Source organism: Gossypium arboreum, chromosome 3 (genome assembly GCF_025698485.1).
Source record: "Gossypium arboreum isolate Shixiya-1 chromosome 3, ASM2569848v2, whole genome shotgun sequence".
In the NCBI taxonomy this organism is placed as follows: domain Eukaryota; kingdom Viridiplantae; phylum Streptophyta; class Magnoliopsida; order Malvales; family Malvaceae; genus Gossypium; species Gossypium arboreum.
The window spans coordinates 129414640-129436453 of record NC_069072.1 but is presented as its reverse complement, the minus strand read 5'-3'; the positions used below and the strand labels follow the sequence as shown (position 1 = coordinate 129436453).

At 36.9% G+C, this 21814-nt stretch overlaps 1 non-coding gene across 1 annotated transcript; it reads left to right on the top strand.

Annotated features, from left to right (window-relative positions):
* The first annotated feature begins 18555 nt into the window (after nucleotides 1-18555).
* Nucleotides 18556-18662, top strand: LOC128291025 (small nucleolar RNA R71). Its single transcript, XR_008280803.1, has one exon. It is a non-coding gene; the product is annotated as a small nucleolar RNA R71 (small nucleolar RNA).
* The last annotated feature ends 3152 nt before the right edge of the window (nucleotides 18663-21814 follow it).

The window sequence follows — 21814 nt, the reverse complement described above, 5'->3', positions numbered from 1 at the left end:
TGTTGTGCTTGTTGAGTCTTGGAAACGTTTATTAATTTTGAAAACCCGCGCAACCTAACACTAGCAGTTTCGACATAGTATAACTATAATCAGAAAATAAAACCATAGCAGAAAAAGAAATTTAAATAGCGGCCTTATTACAACTTAAAACCCAAAATTAAATCAAAATATAAAAATAATAAAAACAAACTAACTTAGAAAAACCAACTTTGCAGATGATGTGGCCACTCTGAATCCCTCACGGCTCCAAGCCCACTATGCTTGGGGATTTCCTGCAAAGATAAAAATAAAAGGTGAGTTCGGTAAACTCAATGTGTAACATAACCCAACCATAGCCCAAAATAGATCAAACCTCAGAGTCAGACTTATCTGGGCCTTGGCTCAGTACAAAAATCAGAATGAAACCCATAGGCCCATAGCAGATATGGAACAAATATATCATGAACGCAGAAATCCCAACCCAGAGCCATCCATAACACCCCCGTACCAGCCTTACACCATGTGGGTAGAGTACTCGACCCACCCAACCGCTACACACCACAGAAATTGTAGCGAGGCTGCCAGATATTGTGACGAAGTCACCAGTCTGAATATTGTTTCTAGGCCACGAGCAGATATATATATATATATATATATATATATATATATATATATATATGGCGGTTACCAGATTGCAATGAGGTCGCGGATATTGTGACGAAGTCACTGTATCAGTATATATCTGGCGAGGCCACCAGATTGCAAATGAGGTGGCGTAACGCTTCCTCCATCAATATAAACCCATGTCCCATGCAATAGAAATAATATGTCATGGCATACGATACGTAAGCAGAACATCATGCTTTTTAGAAAAAAATAACCCTAGGGGTAAAATTGTAATTTTACATGCATAAGGGTATTTCAGTAATTATTACCTATTGCTAAGGTTTCATGCTCATTCTAACGTTTACAAAGTAATCAGAAGTACTTACCGCGTCTTTTTACCAAAGTAGGCCCGTTGGCCCATGGCCTGTTTTCAGCCCATTAAGCCCAAAAATACCGTTGTGCACAGAAATGCACCCTCTACACTCTAATCATCCAAATGCACCATATTCATTAAGAACTGTCTCACGAGCGCTCGCACGCTCGCGAGTTCATAAAATACCAACGTTTCGGTATTTTGGCTTTTATCGATTCAATCTAAGGGAGGGTGTCGTTTACACACCTGGTTGATAACGATTGATGACGATATCTCCCACGCGATAATCCTACAATCGATCACTAACACATTAGACTTATGAATTAATGATAACTAACATAAATCCACGTCAACTAACCCAATCATCACACAAGTTAGTCATTTACGCACAAGGGGCAAAATAGTCATTTAACACCCTAAGGGCAAAATGGTAATTTTACCCCACAAGGGTATCTCGGTAATTCTACCCTATAGGGGTATTTCGGTATTTCTACCCTACAAGGGTATTTCGGTAATTCTACCCTACAGGGGTATTTCGATAATTTTACAAACCAGGGGTATTTTAGTAATTTTACAAACTAGGGGTATTTTGGTAATTTTACTGATCGAGGGTATTTCAGTAATTTTGTAAATTGAGGGTAAAACGGTAATTCTGTAAATCGAGGGTAAAATGATAATTCTGTAAATCGAGGGTAAAACAATAATTCTATAAATCGAGGGTAAAATGGTAATTTTATAAATCGAGTGTAAAATGGTAATTCTGTAAATCGAGGGTAAAACAGTAATTCTGTAAATCAAGGGTAAAATGGTAATTTTACAAGTCGAGGGCATTTCAGTAATTGGAAAACTAAAGTATTCTAAATAGGGATAACAATCCCGGCCCAAATGGGCCCACATGCTTGTGTGGCCCTTTTAGCCCAAATCTAGCCACAGATATGAGATTCACCTAGCCTAGTCCGATATTTACTACACAATCAAACAACTTATCCAATTGGGCCCGTAGGCCCATTGGGCCCACATGGCCTCTTTCGACCCATCGCGGCCCGAAGTAGCCATCCTACAACTAGAGTAGTGAGAAATACACACCTGATAGGAGACTGGAGTTAATCCGCGCTCTGAGCACTCCTAGCTGACGCCCAACCCAAACGAGCACGTCACAAAACGAAAGGGATCAGCCAAGAAGGGTATGCCTACTCTCCTCATGGTTTGCTCTATTTAAAGCCACTCTCCATCTACTCTTATGTTAGCTTCCGATGTGGGATCCTCCATCACCGAGTTTAAAACCAACACCAACTCTTGCCGTCCCAACATAGCAAAATAATCAACCTTTGCGTGCCAAGGGATTCGAACCAAAGTCCTCTCACATGCCAACTCACGCCACCACCACTAGGCCATCAACTCATTTGTGTCATAAATCCAACACATTAAACTTTAAAGCGCACCTACTTGCTTCCAGATTTATTGAAAAGAAAAACCAAAATATATTGCAAGAGCCAAGACTTGAACCTTGGACCCCTTTCTTCCTCTATGGCGTCACTTCCTTGTCTCCTAAGTGGCGCCACTTTGCCACTACACCACAGTCCTTTTTGTGTCATCTTTTACCCCTTTACTCTTAAAAGCCCAAACGCCAATTGCATCACCTGTTCATAAAATTAAAATTTCGAAGACTACCATGGATTTAACTTAAGTTTGGGTCTTCCAAAGGCCCACTAACCTACTAAAATATATATTTTAACCAACCAGAACACACACAAATTTTAAAAATCACAGAAACATAGAAAACCCAAAAATTGGGGCGTTACACATTCCTTGGAAATAATTCTACATTACCAGTTATTATTGCTTCTAATTTGCAACCCAAGGAGAAAGATGAATTAATCCAAGTATTAAAAGAACATAAGAAGGCCATAGCATGGAAAATTTCTGACACTAAAGGAATCAGTCCTCTTTTTGCACCCGCAAAATTTGAATGGAAGATGAATACAAACCATGTGTGCAAGCTCAAAGACGTCTGAACCCCAACATGAAGGAAGTTGTAAAAGCCGAGGTAACTAAACTTCTAGATGCTGGAATTATTTATCCTATTTCTGACAGTTCTTGGGTAAGTCCAGTGCAGGTTGTCCCCAAGAAAGGAGGCATGACGGTTGTGACCAACGAGAAGAATGAGCTAATCCCAACAAGAACGATTACAGGATGGAGAGTTTGCATAGACTACAGGAAACTAAATAACACCACAAGAAAAGATCACTTCCCCTTGCCATTCATTGACCAAATGTTAGAAAGATTATCCAGACACATGTATTACTACTTCCTAGACGGACTCTCTGGTTACTTTCAAATCCCAATAGCTCCTGATGATCAAGAAAAGACGACATTTACATACCCATATGGTACGTTCGCGTATCGTAGAATGCCTTTTGGATTATGTAATGGCCCTGCTACTTTTCAACGCTGTATGATAGCTATACGACGAACTCGTGGAAGATAACATGGAAGTCTTCATGGATGATTTTTTGGTATTTGGTAACTCTTTCCATCTTTGCCTTAAAAATTTAAAACGAGTTTTAATAAGATGTGAAGAAACAAACCTTGTGCTTAACTTGGAGAAATGTCACTTCATGGTTCAAAAATGTATTGTACTAGGGCATAAAATTTCTAGTAAAAGGGATTGATGTGGATAAATCTAAAATAGAAACAATCGAGAAATTACCACCTCTTAGTTCAGTTAAGGCTATTAGAAGCTTTTTAGGACATGCTGGTTTCTATAGAAGATTCATTAAGGATTTTTCTAAAATAGCTAAGCCTTTAACTAAATTGCTAGAAAAAGATATACCTTTTAACTTCGATCAGGAATGTTTAGAAGCATTTAATACTTTAAAGGATAAATTAATTAATGCTCCAATTATAATTGCACCTGATTGGAGCTTGCCATTTGAACTAATGTGTGATGCGAGTGATTTTGCAGTAGTTGCAGTATTGGGATAGCGAAGAGACAAGCATTTTCAACCTATCTATTACGCCAGCAAAACCTTAACGGCTGCACAAGAAAACTATACTACTACGGAAAAAGAGTTGCTAGCTGTGGTTTTTACTTTTGATAAATTTCGATCATATCTCATATTGTCTAAAGTTGTTGTTTACACTGACTATTCCGCCCTTCGCTATCTTTTAACTAAAACCGATATAAAACCTCGACTCATCCGATGCATTCTCCTTTTGCAAGAATTTGACTTGGAAATTCAGGACAAGAAAGGAGCTGAAAATCTAGCGGTTGATCATCTGTCCAGGCTCGAGAAAACCAATACCAGGGAACTAGATGACGTGGAAATAAATGATTCGTTCCCTGAAAACAATTTTTCGCTATATCTAACTCCGAGGTACCTTGGTTTGCAGACATCGTGAATATTTTAGCTGCTAACATTATCCCAAAAGGGTTAACACACTAGCAAATGAAGCGATTCTTTAATGATGTAAAAAACTACTTTTGGGATGATCCATTTCTGTTTCGTAGATGTGCAGATCAAGTCATTAGAATATGCGTTACAGATAAAAAATATCAAAAATATTGGAACACTGCCACTCAGGGCCAACCAGAGGACACTGGAACAAAGAGCGCACACAAAATACTTGAATCAGGTTTTTATTGGCCTTCATTATTCAAAGATGCTATCAGGTATGTTACTTTATGTGACAAATGCCAACGGACAGGTAACATATCTAAACGTGATTAAATGCCTCAAAACTATATGCTTTCTTGTGAAATATTTGACGTGTGGGGTATCGATTTCATGGGCCCATTCCCCAGTTCATTTGGAAATAAATATATCTTAGTAGCAGTTGACTACATGTCCAAATGGGTAGAAGCTCAAGCTCTACCTACTAATGATGCTAGAGTGGTAGTACGTTTCCTTAAAAAACTCTTTTCGAGATTCGAAACACCTAGAGCAATTATCAGCGACAGGGGCACTCATTTTTGTAATACCCAATTTGAAAAAACCCTTAAGAAATACGGAGTTTATTATAGAACGGCCACCCCATACCATCCTCAAACTAATGGACAAGCTGAAGTATCAAATCGAGAACTCAAACGGATCCTTGAAAAAATAGTAGAATCAAACAGAAAAGACTGGGCAACAAAAATAGACGATGCCTTATGGGCTTATAGAACCGCTTTTAAGACTCCTATAGGGACATCACCTTACAGACTTGTTTATGGAAAAAGTTGTCATCTCCCATTCGAACTAGAGCATAAAGCTTTTTGGGCTATTAAATTTCTAAACCTTGATCCCGAACTTGCAGGAAAAAACAGGTTGATGCAGCTGAACGAGCTAGATGAGTGGCGAGCCAATGCATACGAAAATTCACGCCTATACAAGGAAGCAACAAAGCGGCGCCATGACTTTCGTTTAAAGCAATGGAAACAGTTTAAAGTTGGAGATCTTATCTTACTATACAACTCAAGGCTCAAATTGTTTCCCGAGAAACGAAATCACATGGTCAGGACCCTTCGTAATTCAATCTGTTCATCCATATGGCACGATAGAGGTAAGTCACCCATCATATGGTACTTTCAAAGTAAATGGACAACGCCTCAAACTTTATAATTGGTGAGGATTTTAAGATCGATGGAGAGGAGTTACGACTCCACAAACTGCCCTGAGTATACTAACAAGGTAACAGTCGAGCTTAGACTATAAACAAGCGCTTCTCGAAAGGCAACCCGAGTACTAACCATTTTAAATTATTTTAAATTCAAGTTTTAAACATTTAGGTCACTAACAGAGTATTTGAAGCACAGGTTCCCAGCATCGCATGGCAAGTAACACGGCCGTGCTTAAGGCCGTGTGCCCAACACGGAGGGAAACAAGTCATTGCGATACGACCGTGTGAAAATAGGGTAAATGATTTCCCCAAAACATGGGGTGCGATAAATCCCCACGATCGTGTGACATGGCCGTGGGTGTACTCGATAGGAAAAACACGGGCGTGGGGATGGAAACCCACGGGCATGCCAGGGGACAAGGCTCGATTCTGTTTCTTCGACAAGGGCGGGCGACACGTTTGTGCCCTTCAGCTGTGTACAACAATCCACGGGAGTGGGAGAAGCGAACAAAGCTAGGCACGGCCGTGTGATATGGCCGTGTACCACACACGCCCAAGACACACGGGCATGGGAGAATAACTAACCACGTCCTAAACTTGCAAAATTCAAAACACACGGGCTCACCCTCATAAGTACATGGGCGTGGCCCTAGACCGTGTGCCCCCTATATAAGCAAATCACTGTTCATTTTCTTCTTCCTTTCCAAAGCCCTAACCGAAATCTCCCCTTCTCCACTCCCTAATCCCTATTCTCAGCCACCACTACCCTCTTGTCCAGTTCATGTGGCAGCTTCATATGCTAACATCTCTGAGCACCTCACCCGATTCAAGCTTCAGTGTTTTCAACAACTTGACAATATTGATGCTACTCTACGGCAGAGTTGTCAGCACCTTTCCATCTCATCGCCAGTCCCGCCTCGCGAACCATCCAGCGATGAAGATGTTGAGAAATATTTATTTATTACTTTCTATTTTTACTTATTATTAAAACTATTTCTATTATTTTTATTAGATTTTAGAATTTTTATTTTTATTTTTTATTTCGGTTATTTCTTTTCGAATCCTTATACTTCCTAATATCTCCTAAAAAGTTCCTGATTTTATCACAGTTATATAGAACTCCTAAGCTCATCATCACATAGGAACTACAACTCCACCAGGGAAGGTTCTCCACGACTGCCATGTCTTGCTCGACCACGACCATAGCTACTACTAGATATAATATTCTTTTAGTGCAGGACTTATGGCCTAATGAACATCTACGACTACCAGAGTATCCTCCTCCACTCTCAAACCGATCACTCTCCAAAACTCTAAGTTCGAGGAATTCATCATACAGGAAGTTTCACTTCTCTCCCTATCTTATTTTTATTCCCTAACATCTATCATTGTACATTGAGGGCAATGTACATCTTAAGTGTGGGGGGTATTTATTTCACTATCAGAAAAAAGATCCCTGAATAATCATCTTGTTCTCATGAAAAACTCGCATATCATGTTTAGGATAAATTTTAATTAATTTCTGATTTTGATTGATATATCTCGAATTAAAACATAGGGATTTATGAATTGATTATTTAAACTTTAAAACATTAGAGAATCAAGCATGATAAGTTGATTTTTTTAAGAAATTAAATTATAAGTTGTTTCCCCAAGTCTAGGTATTATTTTGAATTAGAATTTACGAGTCTAAACATCAAAAAGCTATAATTTTTTTGTGAGATTTTTTAGCCTTTTGAGCATCTATTCATCTTTTCATGCTCACTTTTATTATTGCTTTGAATGCGTCAGTATTGAACTATTATTCTAGACCTTGCTTGATTATGCATGTCGAGACCACACCATTTGATTTGATATATCAAAATGATTAAGGCACTTAAGATTAACCCACTCATGCCATGAAAACCCTACCTCCACGATTAACCCCTAGTAAACCCCCCTGAGCCCAACAAACCAATTCTTGTATTACCCTTAAATATTAACCTTCAACCCATTATTGTTGAAATCCCCTAAATTAATCCCTATTTTTGTCGAGATTTGAGTTGAATGGATTGTCTAGCTATGTTTTGTTCTTGATATTTAGTCTATATTATTTAACTTGTTCTTAAAAAAAAAAATACAAAAGACACAACTATGTATGCATATCTGTAATTTCATATTCTGAGAGAAGCTCTGTTGTACGCAAGTAAAGATTAACTCTTTTTCTAGTTAGGCAACTTTTCAATTCAATCTCGATTCTAACCCTTTCTTTCAGCTTGTGACCACACCCCCTAACCAAGCCTCATTACAACCCTCTAAAGACCTTTTGATTGATGTATTATCTTAAAATTAAAGTGGTGGAGATTTGATTTTCATGCAAGCCTATGGTAATGACTTTCCATTATTGACTATTGAGTGCTTCTTTTATTGTCATTAAAACACCTCGAGTGATTTGAGTGAATCTTAGTGAGGATGTAAAACTCTGTGATATTATGAATTAAAGGTAATTACTTAAATGAGGGAAGACACCTATATTTTCGGGATAAAATGCTCAACTTGGAATGATTGAAACTTTTATGTTCTTTTAGTTAAATTCTCAATGTATGATTACCTATGGATTAATTTGAGATATTATTAATAGAAATTATAAGTTGAGAAGGATTTATTCTGATTACGAGTTGAGAATTTTGCTTGAGGACAAGCAAATGCTTAAGTGTGGGGGTATTTGATAAATCGTAAATTATTCATATTTTTACCCCATGTTTAATGCATTTTATAGATGATTTTCATTAGAATTGGTGAATTTGATGCTCCGAATACTTTAATTTCATGTTTTGTGCTCAGGAGAGCACCAAGAGTCAAAAGGAGCCAAAAACGAGCCAAAAGGGACAAAACGAACCAAATCAAGAAGATGACACGACCTAAGCCTTACCACACAGGCAGCTCACATGCCCGTGTCTTTCGAGGGTGTCGACCAAGGCTTTCACGATTCACACAGCCTGGCCATTGACCCATATGACCGTGTGCAATTTAACAGATCGAACTCGGCCTGGCAATCACGTCACACGGCTGTGTCACGCGGGCGTGTCCCTGCTAAGCCCAAGTTAAGTCCAATTCAGAAAACGCCACTTTGGAGGGTTTCTAGGCATTCCAAAGGCTATAAATACGCACTAAAGGAGGAGAAAATGTGAGACGGAGAAGAGGGGTAAGGAATTACCCCAAGGAAGCCGATTGATCCATCTCAGAAGCCGGATTCATCATCAAGACTGAAGATCTCTCCTCAATTCCCCTTTTGGAGTTTTGGGTTTTCTTTATGTTTTGTATTCTTTATTCTTCTGAGATGTTTTCTTATTTAGTTATAAACTAAACCCCTAAATACCTAAGAGGAATGAAACCTAAGACGAATCTTGTTATTATTTTCTGAATCGTATGATAAATATTTAACTTGTTCTTAATTATGTGTTCTTAATTCTTGTTTTGATATCCCAAGATACTTATTAAAGACACTCTCTCATTCAAAGGAGGAATAGATCCTGTCTAAGAGTACATTTGCCATAATTAAGCGAAGTTGATTGCGCGCTTAGAAATAAGGTGACAAGATTTTGCCGGATTAAGGTGAAACCTAATAACGGGATCCATAGATCGAGTTAATGCAACCCTAGAGTGTTAATTAGAGAAAAGTCGCGGTTATTCAATCTAGGGATTAGACGTTATTAATCTTGAATAAGGATAATAACATAACTTAGGGATCTCTACAGAACAAGTTGAATGAATAAATCGTCCGATTCGGAGCCATAATAACAAGTAAAGTCTAGGTGGATTTTTTCTTAGGTATTGTTTCAAGTCAATCGATTTTCCCAAAAGCAATTCCCCAATTCTTTTCTCTGTGCGTTCTTAGTTTAAATAATTAGTTAATTAAAACAAACCATTTTATTCTTAGGCTAGATAATAAAAAGATAGTTATTACTAGTACTTTTGGTTCCCTTGGGTACGATATCCCGGTCTTGCCATTACTATACTATTGTTCGATAGGTACGCTTGCCTTTTCGTCATGATAATAGTTAGTTTAGGTTTGATCTTAATTATAAATATTTATTACTTGTTACGAATCAGGCAATCAGTAACTCCTTGGTATGCAGATTTGGTTAATCATTTGGTGTGTGGTAAGCTCCCATTTAGTATCAAATGCCATAAAAAAGAAAGATTTCTTCATGATGTAGTGAATTATTTTGTAAAAATAAAAATGCTGCGGTTTATAAGAAAAAGAGAAAAAAGATGAAAGATTATTTTGTAGTGACAATTTACCACAGGACAATAGGTTTTATTATTAAACTCTCAACTTAAATTGCACCTAGGTAAATTGCGTTCACGTTGGTTTGGTCCATTCGAAGTTGTCGACGTATTTCCCTATGGTACAGTCACAATTCGAGATTTACGTGATTGATACTAGTTCAAAGTCAATGGATAGAAATTGAAACACTATTTTGGAAATAAAAATCTAGAGTAGGCAGAGGCCATTAAGTTGGTCCAAACAATTTAAATTTTAAATTTATTATTCTGAGATTTCATCTTATTTTATTCCTGTTTTGTAAATGTTGTTTTCTTTCCTTTTTGCAGACTAATAAGGTACCAATGTTGACACAACAAGATTTGGTTGTCAACACATTTTGTGCCACTATGTTACCATTAATCATAATTAAGGGAACTTCAATCTTCACCATTGGATCAAAACCCACCTAGCTGTTTGATCTATTTGAGCAACCACAATTCTTATTGGACGCCAATCTTTCCGCTAGTTTTGTATCTATACAAGCAGCCATTTTTATTATTTTTCCTTACTCAAGATTCTACCTTTTTCACTTACAATTGTCTTTCCACCAAAAAAGATGACAAGAACAAGAGGTTTAACCACGAAAGCCAACAAACCTATTAAAGAACATGCATCCTCTGCCACTGCAGTTCACGAGTTGGAATCCCCCAAGCCGGTGCAGAAAAAGAAACTAGTAATCTATTTGAATAAAATGGTAATGGAACAATTCAAAATAATATATTGGGTCAAAATTTTCACCCCAAACAAGGCATTTCCCTGTCACAACAACAGGAGTTGGGCAAATAAATTCACCGAACTATTTCTAAACTGAAATAGGGAAATTTTTATGCACACCCTAGAAGCTATTCCTCTTCCCTGGTACGTAAATTCGATGCTAACCTTTATGACCAAGATTTAGAATTTATTTTATTTTGTGAAGGTATACTCCCATAGGATGCCAACACAATCAATGAGCTGTATTACCTTATTGCCGATGTCAATAAACACTCCTATTTCTTTATGGAAGTGATGGACGAGAAAAGGGGCTGCTCGTACAGGATTTGTGTATTGAAAGAGCACAGTGGACAAGATCGCACCCAAAGAATTTTACAATGCATTTCTATTTCTTAACATTGCATAGCAAAATATTGTTTCACTTTGTTAACTGTAGACTACTACCGTCTACCCACAGCACCACCGTCAACCTTAATGTGTCTGATACATTAAATTGTAAAGGGTAGAAAATTTGATGTATGTACAATTCTCTACAGGAAAATTGCTGAATGTGCCGCCTAACAGATCGACATTTTGGTTTTCCCATCATTGGTGATGTCACTAAGTTGGTAGAAAGGACTTGTGCTTCGGGAAGATGAAAATATTATGGAGAATAAAGGTCCAATTAATGAAGCCTTTATCGAAAGGATGACTCGTGGCACAGAAACACCAATACTAAAAGAGTCAGGAACCAACAAGAAAAATAAGGGTAAAACCAAAGCCGATAGTAAAGGAACAACCCTGCATATAGAGACATCCTTATGGCGCAAGATAAAAGATGTTGAGAAAATGGTTACTTCCGTTAGCAATAGGCAAATAAAACTTGTGCTACAATTAAGGACATGGAGAACTTTCAGATTCTGTTTTTTGCTTATATTAAAGCTTGAAATAGTTCCATTATAGCCACATTAAGCCAATTGAGCCCATCTCCAATATCAGACTTCCCAGTGTTTCCACCAATCATTAGGAACTATGAGCATTCATCTGCAACTGATGACTTTGAAGATCAAGCAAGATCGGTGGCATCTCCTCCCATCCTGCAAGTCTCTGATAATGACAAAGATGAAGAATCTAGGGACATTGAAGAATGTCTGTGCAAGATTGATAGCTTGTTCGAGGATGGTATCTTTGCTTATCAAGAGGACACTGTTGTTGAGAAGGAAACTGATGTTGTCGAAGAAGAAGTTGTTGTCGAAGCGGTAGTTGTTGCTGAAGAAGAAAAAGTTGCTAAAAATGAGAAAGAAAAAGCAGAGGAAGATTTTGTTGAGAAGGTTGTCACCGTGCCCGGATCTATGGGTACCAATATTGATAATGTGGAGCAAACTGGAGTGAGACCGGTGGAAGTTGCTGAGGTCACTAGTGAGGGGCAATGCAATTTGATGGTCGCTAAACTGACTAAAAATTCGACTAAGGCAAGCGCACCTATCGAATAGTAGTATAGTTATAGTGAGACCGGAAATATTGTATCCACAAGGACTAAAAGTACTAGTAATTACTATCTTTTTATTATCTAGCCTAAGAATTAAAGGGGTGTTTTTAAACTAAAATTAACTATTTAATTAACTAAGAACACGACAGAGATAAAAGTTGGAAAATACTTTTGGAAAACTGACGGAGAAGACTATGCCCAAGGAAGAATCCACCTAGACTTCACGTACTACTTCTGAACTAGACGATTTATTCACTTGACTTAATCCTTAGAAAACCCTAGTTTATATGAATATCTCTCTCGAGACTAAAAATAACTGACTCTAGGTTGATTAATTGAAATCTCTTTCTAATTAAAATCCCTATTGTCGCATTAACTCGATCTATGGTTTCCCTTATTAGATTTGACTTTAATCCATCAAATTTATGTCGTCCTATCTCTAGGATTGCAATCAACTCTGATTAATTATGGAAGATATACACTTAAACAGGGACTTTTACTCCACTGAATAAGCACATCAAAACCTGAATTAATATCCTGAAATATTAAAGCAAGGATTAAAACTAATAATTATGAATAAGAACAAGTATTTATCATATAATTCAAAAGATAATAACATTCATCTTAGGTTTCGTCTTCCCTAGGTATTTAGGAAATTTAGTTCATAATGATGGAAGAAAACATCCCAAAATTGGGAAAACAACAAAACATAAAGAAATCCAAAAACTTCGGTAGAACATGAATGGAGATCTTCAGTCTTGAAGTCAATCCTGCTTCCGAGTTGATTCCAATAGTTGTCTTCAAGTATTTTCTGCCTCCTCCTCCGTGTATCCCTTTTGGTCCTATTCTAGGGTGTTTATATAGACTTTGGAATGCCCAAAATAGCCTAAAATTAACCTTTTCCGAGTAGAATTGACTTGGGCTCGACAAGGACACGGTCGTGTGCCACGTCCGTGTGAAGGTGCTCAGGCTGTTTGCAATTCTGATATTGTTTTAAGCCGACACAGCCTTGACACATGGGCGTGTGGTCTACCCGTGTGTCTAACACGGGCGTGTGGATTACGTGTGTGGAAGTGTCTGGGCCGTGTGTAGCACTGAAATAAACCTATTTTGTCCGTTTTTGGCCTTTTTCTTACACTTTTCGCTTTCCTATGCTCATCTGGATATAAAACATGAAATTAAAGGATTAGGAGCATCAAATTCACTAAATCTTATGATAATTCATCCAAAAATATGTCAAGCACGAGATTAAAATATGTTACTAATGAGGTTTATCAAATATCCCCACACTTAAGCATTTGCTTGTCCTCAAGCAAAATCCTCAACTCGCAATTAAAATGTATTTTTCTCAACTTATAATTCTTATCAATAGTGTTTCGAAATAATTCACAAATAATCATACATTGAGAATTTCAACTAAAAGAACATTAAAGTTACAAACAATCCAAATTGAGCATTTTAATCATAAAATCATAGGTATTCCCCTTTTTCTAAGTAATTACCTTTAATTCCAAATCGATAAGGGTTGACATCCTAACTAAAAATTCACTCAAATCACTCAAAGTGTTTAAGGTTCAATAATTAAGCACTCAGTAGTCAAACACGAAAAGTTATTACCATAGGCTTGCATGAAAATCAAATCTCCACCGCTATAATTGAGATGATACACAAATCAAAAGGTCTTTAACAGGATTATAATGGGGCTTGGGTTAAAGGTGTGGATAAAGGTTAAAAAAGAGGGTTAGAATCGAGATTAATTTTATAAATTACCAATCTTAGAAAAATAAAGCTAATTACTGAATTACAAACAAGTGCCAGAATTAAAACTATCCAAAACCAATGAAGTGAGCTTTTTCTCAATATAATAACTTTAACTTATCCAAGCTCTTTATAACAATATGTAATTATATAATATAAATATACGGTTTTTTTAAGAATAAGAGCAAATATAAAAATAGAAAGTACATAATAAGAAATAATTCAGCAACTGAAATGAACGAACATAGTTAGGTAACTAATCGAATCAAATCTCGATAAAAAGAGGAGTCAATAAAAACTGAGAAATTTTTAACGAATCAAAAAAAGTTAATTTGTGGGTTATCATTAAGGGGAAAATCAAGAAACAATGGTTAAGGCTCAAAGGGGTTCACTAAGGGTCAATTATTTGGGTAGGCTTTTTATGGGGTAAGTGGGTTAAAACCTAAGTGCCCTTATCATCTGAGTATATCAATCAAAGGTGTGGTCTTCACATGCATAATCGAAGCAAGTTCTAGAATAACAAATCAATGTTGACACACTCATAACCAATAAAATAAGTGAGCAAGAAAGATATATGCTCTAAAATGTTCAAAATCTCACAAAAATTATGGGTATTTGATGTCAATCTTGTAAATTCAAAACGTCAAGATAATACCTCAATTCAGGGAAACAACCTAGCAATTTTAATTCTCAAAAGTCAACCTATCATGCTTGATTCTCTAATGTCTTAAAGTTAAAAAATCAATGCACAATTACCTATGATTTAATTCAAAACATATCAATAAAAATTATAAATCAATCAGAATTCCCTCTAATAATAATATGAGAAAATTATTTGAGAACGAGAAAAAAATTTAGGGATTTTCTGATAATCATATAAATAACCTCCCCACACCTAAGATGTACAATGTCCTCAATGTACAAAGATAGATAATAACAATATAAGCATAATATCAGAAGAGAGGGAGAGAAGCAAAACTACCCTGAATTTTTCGATGAAATCCTTGGAATAGCGAAAGCTAGAATTGTAGATAAGGCATGAGTCTGAGTTACTAATAAGAAAATAAACACAATTGTGGAAGAGAATTAAGCAATTACTCGATAATAACCATAAAGATAAACATAATTCAAAATATAAAACATAATTCTTCAAAAATAAATAAAAGAAAAATAAAATTAAAACTAAAAACAAAAAAAAAAATAAAATAAATGGACTCAAATGTCCTCATTATCATATGCCTCGTGGGTCAACGGTACCGAATGAGAGATGTGAACGTGGTGGCAAATCTTTCGAATAGTGGCATCGATGCTGTCAAACTGTTCAAAACACTGCTGCTCAAAGTGAGTGAGTCGCTCGGATATATCTGTCAAGCTGGCAGCAGTGGGGCAGTGACTCTGTGATGGTGGTGGAGGTGGGTCCTCATGAAGGGGAGGAACATTTTCAGTAATGTCCTCTGGAACATCCTGACCATTAGAACGAGCTAACCGGTAGTGAGGTGGATCGAATCCATGAAGTCGCTCGATCATCCTCATGTGGATCATACTAGGAATTCCTTAAGGAGACATCTGGCCTACTAGTGTGAGTGTCGATGACATCTCTGGCGTGTCGAAGAGACAGAAGTGTCAAGCGAAGCGAGTCACGTAGGGGCCAAGGCAGATAAGACCCTTCCTGTGGCGATTTGTCTGATGGCGAAAGGAGAGAGTAATGAAATAGGCTAAGTCGAATATGTGGCTAGTCACTATGCTCTAAATATAGTACGCGTCAGTAGTGCTTACAACTTCTGTATTCTCTTTCCTGCCAGTCAAAGTATGAGCTAATGGGGCGTGGATGTATCGTAGAGCCGGAGAAAGAGATGTCGCCTTCGAGTGACTCATATCATAAAGGATCTGACTGGCTGTGAGATCGATTCAACAACACGAAGGTGAATAATAGTTGTTACGGTGGAGGTGAAGAAAGTTATCGGCACCCATAAACTCATCTGTGTAGATGCCCAAAACTGCGCGAAACTCAGGGACTCTCATATGTCGCACTAAGCCACCCAGTTGGAATGTAATCGTACCATGCTCATCATGGGATGACATCACGCGCTGAAGGTAGAATGTCGAGCAAAACTCCAAAGTAAGCTCCATATATGTGGGCTCGACGATATCAAAGAAACGGTCCCATGGTGCAGTAGTAATGAAAGTGTGGGCCTCATCAACTAATCCGACTTGCTCCAACACGGCCCAGTCAATGCATTGGCCCAGACCTAGTAGTCGCATGCACAGGAGCTGCAATAAGTCCTCAGGTGGGTCCGCAGAGAATTGAAGGTAAAGATGCCGAACCTTGGTAGAGGCGCTCGAAGAGGTTGTGCCAGGACCCTTCCTCTTTTTTGAAGCGGGGACTACGACTTTGAATTTACCTCTTGTGTTTGTCATAATGTTCCTAAAAAAGAAAAGAAATGATTAATAAAAGAAAAATCATCCAATAGGCAAACTAAATCTTTAGATAATGGACTCCAAGTAGTCTAAATAATCATCAGCACGTAGGAATACCTAAGCATGCATAATTCATGTAATAAGACTAGCATAAAGCAAAAATTAAAAACAAAAATAAATCATAACAATTACGAAGAAAAATAACAAGTAACTTAGTAAACTAAATGTAAAAGTGATAAGCAAGAAAACCTAAATAGATAAATAATTAGTCCTAATGGGAGAAACAATTGAAAACAATGAACCATGAATTCAACCATGAATTCGACTTTCCTTTCATTCACATGGGCATGGTGGATCACGGAGTCGAAACTCCACTTTCTCACTGTCAATTCCTTTATTTAAATAAGGTTTAAGTCAAGTACTGTTTACCTTAAAAGTGCAGAAATGTGAATGGGTTACCTCGGCTGTACCGTACGGAAAGACTTTGAGTACCGTAAAAGGAGTCTCTCCATTTGCGTTGAGCTCTGTATTGATAATTCGAGGGTCTTTTTTATCTAACCAGACTTGGTCCCCTACCTTGAATTGGTTCGTCTCTTCTTTACGTACATCATGGTTTTGCTTCTGCTCCTCCTTGCCATAAGTTTGCCATTAATCTAGTTCATCTATCTGTAGCATTCTTCGTTCATGGATGGTTCCATTGTTAGTGCATGAACTAGAACTTGGCTTGTTGATATTACTCGAGAATTTTTCCTGCAAAGAGGGTTGAACAACAAGGTTACTCACATTAAAAGAACTTGTATAGTCATCTCGATCACTAGTCTTTCTATCAGAATCACGATCTTGGAGTTTAATCATGTCATCGCCTACCCGAAGTGTGAGTTCACCTGTTCCAACATCAATGATAGATCTAGCAGTTGCTAAAAAGGGTCTACCTGGAATTAAGGGTACATCACTGTCCTCATCCATGTCTAAGACAACGAAATCGACTGGGAATATGAATTTGTCAATTTTAACAAGCACATCTTCAACGATACCCCTAGGAAATCTAATAGTTTTATCAAGTAATTGTATGCTCATCCTAGTATGTTTGGGTTTCGCTAGTCCTAGCTGCTTAAACATCTTGTAGGGCATGACATTAATACTTGCCCCTAAATCAGCTAAATCATTATTAACATTCAAACTACCAATTAGGCAAAGAATCGTAAAATTCCCTGGATCTTTCAGTTTGATGGGTAGTTTGTTTTGCAAAATAGCTCAGCAAACTGTATTTAACTCCACATACGATGACTCATCTAACTTTCATTTTTTTGCTAAAAGCTCCTTTAAAAATTTAACTACGTTGGGCATCTATGAAAGAGATTTAATAAACGGTAAGTTAATATATAATTTTTTAAAGAGTTTAAGAAATTTACCGAATTGTTCGTCTATGTGGTCTTTCCTTGTCGCATTAGGGTATGGCACACGAGGTCTATATTCTTTTCTTACCAGTTTTTATGTACCATGACTCACTTCAAACTTACCATTGCTTACCACAGCTTCTTACCTCGTTTCAGATTTAGGTTTAGCTAACCCTTATTTGTCGCGCACAATGATAACATGGAGTTGCTCCATTGGGTTAATTTCTGTATTATTGGGCAAGCCACCTTGCGATCATTCAGAGATCAACTTAGCAAGCTGACCTATTTGAGTTTTGAGCTATTGAATCGATGCTTGCTAATTTTTAAGTGCTGTCTCGGTATTCTAAAAATGAGTTTCTGACATCGAGATAAATTTTGTAAGCATCTTCTCAAGGTTAAACTTTTTCTCCTATTGGTAAGGTGGTTGTTGAAAACCTGGAGGGTGTTGTGGCCTTTGATTCCCTTGACCACCCCATGAAAAATTAGGATGGTTCCTCCAACCTGCATTGTAAGTGTTACTATAAAGGTTATTCTGAGGTCTAGAATTGTTGCCCATATAGTGGACTTGTTCTCCTTCGGTGCTGGGGTTGAAGGATGGATAGTCTGTGTTGTGTATCCCTCCTCCATTTGAATCACACCTCATCACTGGATGTACCTGAGTAGAATCATACAAACCATCAATCATTTTATTCAATAGTTCTACCTGGTTAGATAGCATGGAGACTACATCGAGGTTGAAAACACCAGCTACTTTTGTTGGCTTTGTTCTCATGACTTGCCACTGATAGTTATTTAGTGACATCTCTTCAATAAATTCGTAAGCCTCTTCAGGTGTTTTTTTGTTCAAGGTTCCACCGGCAGCTGCGTCAATCAATTGCCTTTTAAGGGGTTCACACCGTTGTAGAAGGTCTGAACCTGTAACCATAAAGGTAACCCACAGTGAGGGCACCTTCTCAATAAATCCTTGTATCTCTCCCATGCATCATAAAGTTTTTCTAAATCTATCTGCCCAAAAGAAGAGATATCATTCCTCAATTTAGCCGTTTTAGCCGACGGAAAATATCTAAGTAAAAATTTTTCATTCATTTGTTCCCAAGTAGTGATTGACCCTCGTGGTAACAAGTTCAACCACTGTTTAGCCTTATTCCGTAATGAAAAGGGAAACAACCGAAGGCGAATGGCATTGTCAGAAACTCCATTGATCTTAAAGGTGTTGCAGAATTCCAAAAAATTTGCTAAATGAGTGTTTGGATCCTTGTCCTGCAAACCATCAAACTAAACAAACTGTTGTATCATTTGAATTGTGTTAGGTTTCAGTTCAAAATTATTTGTAGGAACAGCAGGTCGAACGATACTCGATTCAGTTCCTGTTAAAGTAGGTTAAGCATAATCATACATAGTACGAGGAGCAGGATTCTGATTTACTGGATTTGCAGCAACTACAGGAGGTAGCGGATTATTCAGATTGTCTGCCATCTCTTCGGGTATATCAGTCACATCCTCTTGCTCTTCCTCTATATACTGTAGGGTTCGCCTTATTTCTCTTTAATTTCTGTGAGCTGTGCTTTCTATCTCACTGTCAAATAGCAAAGGTCCTGACGGGTTTCTTCTAGTCATGAACTAGAGATTCCTACCAGAAGCAAATAACATGGAGATTAGAATAGAAGTAAAAATTAAATTAGAACAAAATTAATTTGAAAAAAATAAAAAAAGGCTAAAGTAATAAAATTCAAGCGTTCCTAATATCTTAGTCCCCGACAATGGCGCCAAAAACTTGATAGTCATTAAACTGACTAAAAATTCGACTAAGGCAAGTGCACCTATTGAACAGTAGTATAGTTATGGTAAAACCGGAAATATCGTATCCACAAGGACTAAAAGTACTAGTAATTACTATCTTTTTATTATCTAGTTTAAGAATTAAAGGGGTGTTTTTAAACTAAAATTAACTATTTAATTAACTAAGAACACAACAAAGATAAAAGTTGGAAAATAATTTTGGAAAACTGATGGAAATGACAATACCCAAGGAAGAATCCACCTTGACTTCACTTACTACTTCTGAACTAGACTATTTATTCAATTGACTTAATCCGTAGAAATCCCTAATTTATGTTAATATCTCTCTCGAGACTAAAAACAACTAACTCTAGGTTGATTAATTGAAATCTCTTTCTAATTAAAACCCCTATTGTCGCATTAATTTGATCTATGGATTCCCTTATTAGATTTGACTCTAATCCGGCAGATTTATGTCGTCCTATCTCTAGGATTACGATCAACTCTGCTTAATTATGGAAGATCTACTCTTAAACAGGGACTTTTGCTCCCCTTGAATTAATATCCTGAAATATTAAAGCAAGGATTAAAACTCATAATTAAGAATAAGAACAAGTATTTATCATATAATTCAAAAGATAATAAGATTCATTTTAGGTTTCATCTTCCCTAGGTATTTAGGGAATTTAGTTTATAATGATAGAGGAAAACATCTCAAAATTGGGAAAACAACAAAACATAAAGAAACCCATAAACTTCGGTAGAATTTGAATGGAGATCTTCAGTCTTGAAGTCAATCCTGCTTCTGAGCTGATTCCAATGGCTGTCCTCGAGTATTTTCTGCCTCCTCCTCTGTGTGTCCCTTTTGATCCTCTTCTAGGGTGTTTATATAAACTTTGGAATGCCCAAAATAGCCCAAATTAGCCTTTTCCGAATAGAATTAGACTTGGGCTTAACAGGGACACTGCCGTGTGCCACGTCCGTGTGAAGGTGCTCAGGCTGTGTGTAATTCTGATATGGTTTTACGTCGACACGGCCATAACACACGGGCATGTGGTCTGCCCGTGTGTCTAACACGACCGTGTGGATTACCCGTGTGGAAGTGTCTGGGCCGTGTGTAGCACTAAAATAAACCTATTTTGTCCATTTTTGGTATTTTTCTTACTCTTTTCACTTTCCTATGCTCATTTGGATATTAAACATGAAATTAAAGGATTAGGAGCATCAAATTCACTAAATCTTATGATAGTTCATCCAAAAATATGCCAAGCATGGGATTAAAATATGTTACTATTGAGGTTTATCATAATTCATGGGCAATAGTGGTCTACATTGGACCACTTCAAGTGGCTTCTCCGACACAAATAGGAGCTGATGATGCCGGGGCTGAGCCAGGAACTGAGGAGCAAATCGAAGGCTATGTAAAATCCAACGAAAAGAAAAAGAAGCGTCCAAGGATAAAAAATAAAAGAAGGAAGAGATGAAAAGGAGGAGAAAGAAGAATTATGCAGCTACATCGAACAGATAACTGAGTTACTTTGTTTTAAACTTTAGTTATAGTATTCATGCATTGCATGTAGCTGTAGGTTTTATTTATGCACAAATGTTCAAATTTTTTTTTGTTACATTCGATGCTTAATTCTTGGATCATGTGAATTTTCAATGAATGGGTTAGATAAATTTGATTGAATGTTGTATCTTCAATATTTTGATGAATGATTTAGGTTGCATTAGTAATAAATGACTAGTAGCATTCCTTGAATCTTGAATGAAACTGCGTTCTACAGCTGCTTATATATAGATAGTTATAAATAAGTGACACTATAAAATGGGTGTATTGTGGAATGTTAAAAAGGGAACACTCCAATACAAGCGTTAGAAAAATGAATCTGGCCAAAGGCCGTCACTACATGAGTGTTTGTTGCACCCTATCGTTACTTCTCAGGAACAAGGGTATAGGACTGCAAAGATATCCCTTATTCCGTAAAAAAAAAACAAAGAAAAATATTCATAATTATAAATACTTAGTATTGTACAATAAATGTTGTATTGGTAGATAGAATTTAGGATTTGAAGCATGATGTTGGGATTTTAAAGCTTCAAGTTTAATTGGTAAACTAAATTTAGCCCTTTTCTCTTATTTTTGATTTTTTAGAAGCTTTAAAACAAAGTTTTTTTGAAATTAAATTAAGGTTTTGGTAGTTCTTAGGTTTTTAAGCATGGGTTATGTTGAACAAAAAGAAGAATTAGGGATTTAATTGAATGAATTTTAAGTTAGAATTGAAAAAGGATTAAATTGTAAAAGAAGCTATAAGTTTTGTGTTTTAGGAAATTAAATTGAAAGAAATTTTAAATTAGGGTTTTATAATGAACATTAGATTGTTAGGGTGAATATGGAAGGAAATTGAGTA